The sequence below is a fragment of the Mastomys coucha genome, unplaced genomic scaffold (genome assembly GCF_008632895.1).
Source record: "Mastomys coucha isolate ucsf_1 unplaced genomic scaffold, UCSF_Mcou_1 pScaffold15, whole genome shotgun sequence".
NCBI lineage: Eukaryota > Metazoa > Chordata > Mammalia > Rodentia > Muridae > Mastomys > Mastomys coucha.
In genome coordinates this window covers 134,411,419-134,417,141 of record NW_022196897.1, presented here as the reverse complement: position 1 = coordinate 134,417,141, position 5,723 = coordinate 134,411,419, and the positions used below count along the sequence as shown (strand labels likewise).

The following is a 5,723-nucleotide window of genomic DNA, read 5'->3' as shown; positions in this document are numbered from 1 at the left end:
GTGGCAGAGGGAGGGAGGGAACTAGATAGGAGAGGGGACAAAACCAACTTCGTGTATATTCCTTGTGTATAAATTAAAAGAAAGATACTGGAGAGGTCCTCTGTTAAAAATGGTCTATGGTATTGGGAAACTTCAAGGCAGAGTGCTAAAATAGCACTTATTAAATGAGTAAAAAGAGGAAATAATCACCAGAAAGTTTGAAATAGCATAAGAGTGGATGGGAAACAGAGTAGGAGCAAGAGGATTAGGGAAACTAAAGGCATATAATAAGGTCTTATCGTCATATACCATTATATATTTATACCATTATATGTGTGTGTGTGTGTGTGTGTGTGTGTGTGTGTGTGTGTATCATGTGACCCCCTCAAACTAAAGCTGAGGGTACATCAAAAAAGAGATGTTTGAAAGATTGCAAGAGCTAGAATACTAGGATCAGTCTTTTATACTTAACAAGAAAGCTGAACCATGAACTCTCAGAAAAATGTTACCTAGTTAGCAAAACAGGAAAAGAACAATGATAAAGCAGGTGACATGCTAAAAGTAGTGGGGTATCTCTCCAGGTTTTAACCTAAGATAAGGTGGTAGAGGTAATTTATACCTTCTGAAAGAGGGAGAAAAAATTCTATTCATACATGACCTCTTAAATTGTTATCCACTCCAGTCCTTAAAATAAATACTGTGAGAAACACTAAATGTAATCGGCATACTAGAATTATATACATAGGTAAGAATAATTATGTATGTGTACATAATATCTACAATTGTATAAATATCAATATTAAAATATCCCACTTAAATACCCAAATATGTATATACAATACACGTGTATGCTCGTTCGCACACACACCAGAAATAAAGAAAATTATACCGTTAATTGTAGAGAGATTAGAAGGGAGATGCTGAAAGGAGTAGAAGGAGGAGATGGGAAATGATACAAACATAATATACAACTAGCTTTAAATTAATTTAAAATAAAATTCCTTCAATTTTTTCTCCATTTATTTTGTTCACAGTAGATTTCCAAGTGTCATGTAATAATTACTATTTAGGGTGTATTCTGTGACCTCTTACTCCCTAAGTTCTCATCAAAATCATTTAGGTCACCTCTCTATTCTGGATACATTACTCTTTCAACATTGATGAAGTTTTAGTTTTATTTTGTGACCAAGTCATTTGACTTCTTTTCTATATGACCACATATTTGAAAGTATCCACTGGAGCCTGACAGGCTCATTAATGTGTATAGAACTGAACACTATGCCTGCTTTTCTCTCAAACCTACCAGTATCTCTACATTCAAGAGGAAAGAGGAATACCTCTTGATCATGGAATACCTATCTCTGATTCATGATTTACTATTCACAGAATAGTCTTTTGTAGGACCATTTTTTGTAACAGGAGTTCAGAAAACATGAGCTTATTTGAGTCATGATTTCAAAACACAAGTAATGCTTTTTTTTAAATAAAATACATATTTGACAGCCAAAAAGGAAAAAAAAAGATTGTATCTGGCAGCTATTTCCTAAATGTTCAGATTTAATATTCTTTTTTTTCTTCAAACTCTCTGATGTTTCATGATTGTTTTCCTGGGTGAAACACACATTCTGTTTAGAGACAAATAATCACATGCCATTTACTCTCAGTACCTTGACCAGCAATATATTCACTACCAAATATGTCTGCCACTTAACCAGGATACTTGTTCTGCTTTATCTGCAGTGGTTCATGTAATGGTATCTTCTTTCAGATAATCCAATCTTCTCTTTCCTTTGTTCCTTCTGAAACCATGGAACAACATTAGATAATACTGTTGGTTATGTAGTTTTTTATTCTTTCCTGCATTATATTTTTATTGATTATTTGTGAATTTCACATAACGTATACCAGTTTATTTCACTTCTTTTTCCCCTCAGGTCTACCCTTCCACAATTATTCCCTCTCCCAAGAGAAAGAAAGAAAGAAAGAAAGAAAGAAAGAAAGAAAGAAAGAAAGAAAGAAAGAAAGGGAGATAAAAGCACACCACGTCAAATTTGTGTTGTCCACACAGTCATTGGTGCATGCTTACACTCTCTAGGTCCAGTCCCTTAAAGACAGCAGAGTCCTTTTCCTCTCCCTAATGGCCATCCTCTACCAGAAAACATTGACTGTGAAGGGCTGCACGTCAACATTTTTATCATAGTATTATGTACTCTTACCAATGGCTTCCTGTGGGAAGCCACTTCATAAGCACATCGCCATTACAAAATGGCGATGACATTTGGCTTGCCGTTGGTATAAGAATGCCTTGTCGTTGGCATAAGAACGCTTTGTGCGCGTGTGCCTGTAAATCCCAACGAGTGCCTTTGGTCACGTCAAATGGCCTGATCGTCACACAGCCTATTATGAGTCGCCACGTCTGAGGCGGGCATACAGCTCTATATAAGGGAAGGGTTTTGAGATAGTCGGGGCTCTCCTCCTCCTCAACTGAAGCTTGTGATGCATTAAAGCTTGTACTGCAGAAGGATCCTATGTGTGCCGCGTCTTTCCTGCTGGCGGGAGATAGCGCGGAACAGCTTCCCATCTGGACTCTTTCTTTTTTGGGGTGTGAGGAGGTCAGGGTGGTAGAAACATTTTCAAAGAAGCCCTCAGTGTCTCTCATTCACAGTTCTGAGACCACACTCATGCATATCACTGCAAAAGAATTTTCCTTGCCCTTAACACCAGTAATGAACATGGACTTTCTCATGGTTTCCAACAACACCTAGATGAATGACAAGGGTTTTGACAGGAGCATGGTTCAGCTGAAACAGTAGGTAATGTTTCTCAGTTATTTGTCACCTCTAAATTGAGTTTTGCTTCCTTGGGCCTACACTAGTATACTCTCTGTGAATAAGTGGCAATATTTCCTGAGGTAGTTGTTTGAGATTAGAAGTACTGTAGCTCCTTTAACAATCCAGGGCCTCTCCTTTCAAGCAATATCTATACTTTCTATAATGAAGTCTTGGCAGGGTGAGTCCATATCCACAGCGGATTCTTGTTTCCTTGGAATACAGCCTGTAATTTCTTTGGAGAAATCATAATCTCTTTTCAAATGCATTCCTTCAGGTGACTTAAGATTGCTCATACATTTTTCCTAAACAAAGTTCACAGTTCCTTTCATATTTTAGTATAAACATGTTCTTTTTCACGTAGACATGGAAAAGAGTTGATAGCAATAACATTTTCAGAAAATCTATGCTATACAGGTCAAAATATACTCTGCCTAACACATTTAATAATTACTTAAATTTTAGATGTATTTGGGTCACAGGGCAGTATGAATATGCTAGAATGTTTGACATTATATAACTTCAATGGCCTCTATCCCATTTTCCAATGTCACTGTTGTTTTGCTCTGACATCTATTTGATGGTGCTAAACCATTCATGATTCTCTGAACATGTTTTTCAAAATTCCACCTACCATTAAGCTTTACTCCAGAATCTGAGGATTTTTCTATTCTCACAGTTGGAAACTCTTGTCCATATCAAACAAAGTCTGATTTTCAACAACTAATAACCAGATGCTCATATTTATCACAGCAATGTCCCTAACTTTTCTTCCCAAGTATGATAAAAAAAAAACTACCACAGGAAATTAAAAAGTACTAAGCAACGGATTATTTCTATTTAATGATTTTCTTCAGTTTGTCAAATTTCCCAAATCATCTAATATGTTTTATAACTTTAAAAAATTAGTATAATCAATATGTGTCATCCAACACATCCTTATCTTCCTTAATGATAACTGTATCATGGCAAATAAGATTAGTCTTAGAAATATTATCCAAGTATTGTCTTACATTAAATTATTGGTAAAATTGAGGTGTTCATCCAGTAGCCACAGACTTACTTACACTTATCAATGGTATTTATCCTTCTTCATAATACTGTTAGCTTTGTCAAAGGTTATCTATGTGAAAATACTTGACCACATGAACATTTAAACTTTTACTATTAGAGTAGAATATAGAAAATGTTAATTTCCTTGCTCTCTAAAACCATATTAAAATTTTAAGTTTATCTTTCTACTTTAAAAGAAAAACAAATGTACTGAAATTTCAATTGTAAATCAATTCAAGTATTTGAACTAAATAAGAAATATGCTAGCATATTCATCTTTACCAAAGAAATAATTTAATTACAGCTTGAAGCCAACATGTACTTTTACTGCTTCATATTCATTGAAGGTAAAATTCACTGGATTTTGATCAATCATCTTTATCAACAGTTAATATTTTCTGTACAATTTAGTATGTGTTTTCTTCCATGTAGCTATCTGCAAGTGTTTCCTAATAGCAATTACCAGTCTATTAGTTGCACCATTTAATTTATGATATGTTCATTTTATATTTTTTTTTTACTTTTAACAATGAGAAAGTCCAGATAACTTATTAAGATAGTTGATATTAAATTCCATCTAGGTTCTAAACTACTATAATAATGCTTTGTTCACAGGATTATTGTGTTTGTTTTTTAATCTTTATTTGATCCTAGTGATTACACCTCAATGAATTCACATTTCCTGTTATCCTTATCCCCTTGCTCTTTTAGAACACCTGCTGTTTTTACGTTTCAGCTGCTCTCCCTGGACTACTACTTAGGAAGATTGAAGACAAATCCTTGGGCATTCTATTGTTGAGGATGTCAGATTTTCTACCATATTTAATCTGTTCTATAACTTTACATGTCTGCTTTATGATCACTGGCCTTTGCACTTGAGTTGGGCTTTGGGGGTGGCAAGAATCATTTTTTAGGATTATATATATTTCCCTTTGCATTTTTCCGATCTTTAGGCTCTATGACATAATGAAGAACTTCTTGACCCACGATTTGAAATTTATTTTGGGATTATGTGTTTTGGAATCATGATGATAGGCAATTTCTATCATGCTTCAAACTATCAGGTCAAAGAAATGTATTTACTATTGACTGTATACATTCCCCTTCAGAAATTATGTCATCTCTTTTCATGGTTGTAATTGTCATGGAGAAATCCATATTCAACTTCAAGTTTTCTTTAGTTCATGATCTTATTTTGCTTTGTAGAGTTCATAAGATATGGGCAACGCACACACTGAAAAGTAGCCTTTGAAGAAGGAAGGCAGAGACAGGAGGATTTCTGAGCTCAAGGCCAGTCTGGTCTACACAGTGAGTTCCAGGACAGCCAGGGCTACACAGAGAAACCCTTTTTCGAGAAAAAAAAAAAGAGTAAGCAATATTTTCCCACTGAAGCCAGATATGGCTGAACAGTTAAGGAATCCACAGTCAGGCAAAAGATTCAGAGATAGCCCCCACTCCAGGTGTTGGTAGACCCACATGAAGACCTGAAGACAAAATTACACTTCTACTTTGTATTAGGGGTCTAGTTCCAGCCTGTGCTTGCGGTGTGGTGATTCAGTCTCTGGGAGCCCCTAAGAGTCCTGGTTAGTTGACGCTATTGTTCTTCCTATGGAGACCCTATCCTCTTTGGGTTCTTCAGTTCTTGCCCCAACTCTTGCACAAGACTCCCAGAGCTTCATATAATGTTTGCCTATAGGTCTCTTCATCTGTGTCCATTTGCTGCTTGATGGAGCCTCTCATTGGACAATTCTAGGCTCCTGTCTATAAGCAAAATACAGTATTAAGAGTAGTATCAGGGATTGGTTCTTGCCCATGGGATGATTTTCAATTTAGGCTAGCCAGTGTTCAGCCTTTCTTTCCATC

General features: G+C 35.8%; 1 long non-coding RNA gene across 1 annotated transcript; it reads right to left on the bottom strand.

Annotated features, from left to right (window-relative positions):
* Positions 1 to 1,518: 1,518 nt before the first annotated feature.
* On the bottom strand, positions 1,519 to 2,402 carry LOC116092427. Its single transcript, XR_004119262.1, has 2 exons — positions 2,196 to 2,402; positions 1,519 to 1,778 (listed from the first exon to the last, which is right to left on the bottom strand). It is a non-coding gene; the product is annotated as an uncharacterized LOC116092427 (long non-coding RNA).
* Positions 2,403 to 5,723: the final 3,321 nt, after the last annotated feature.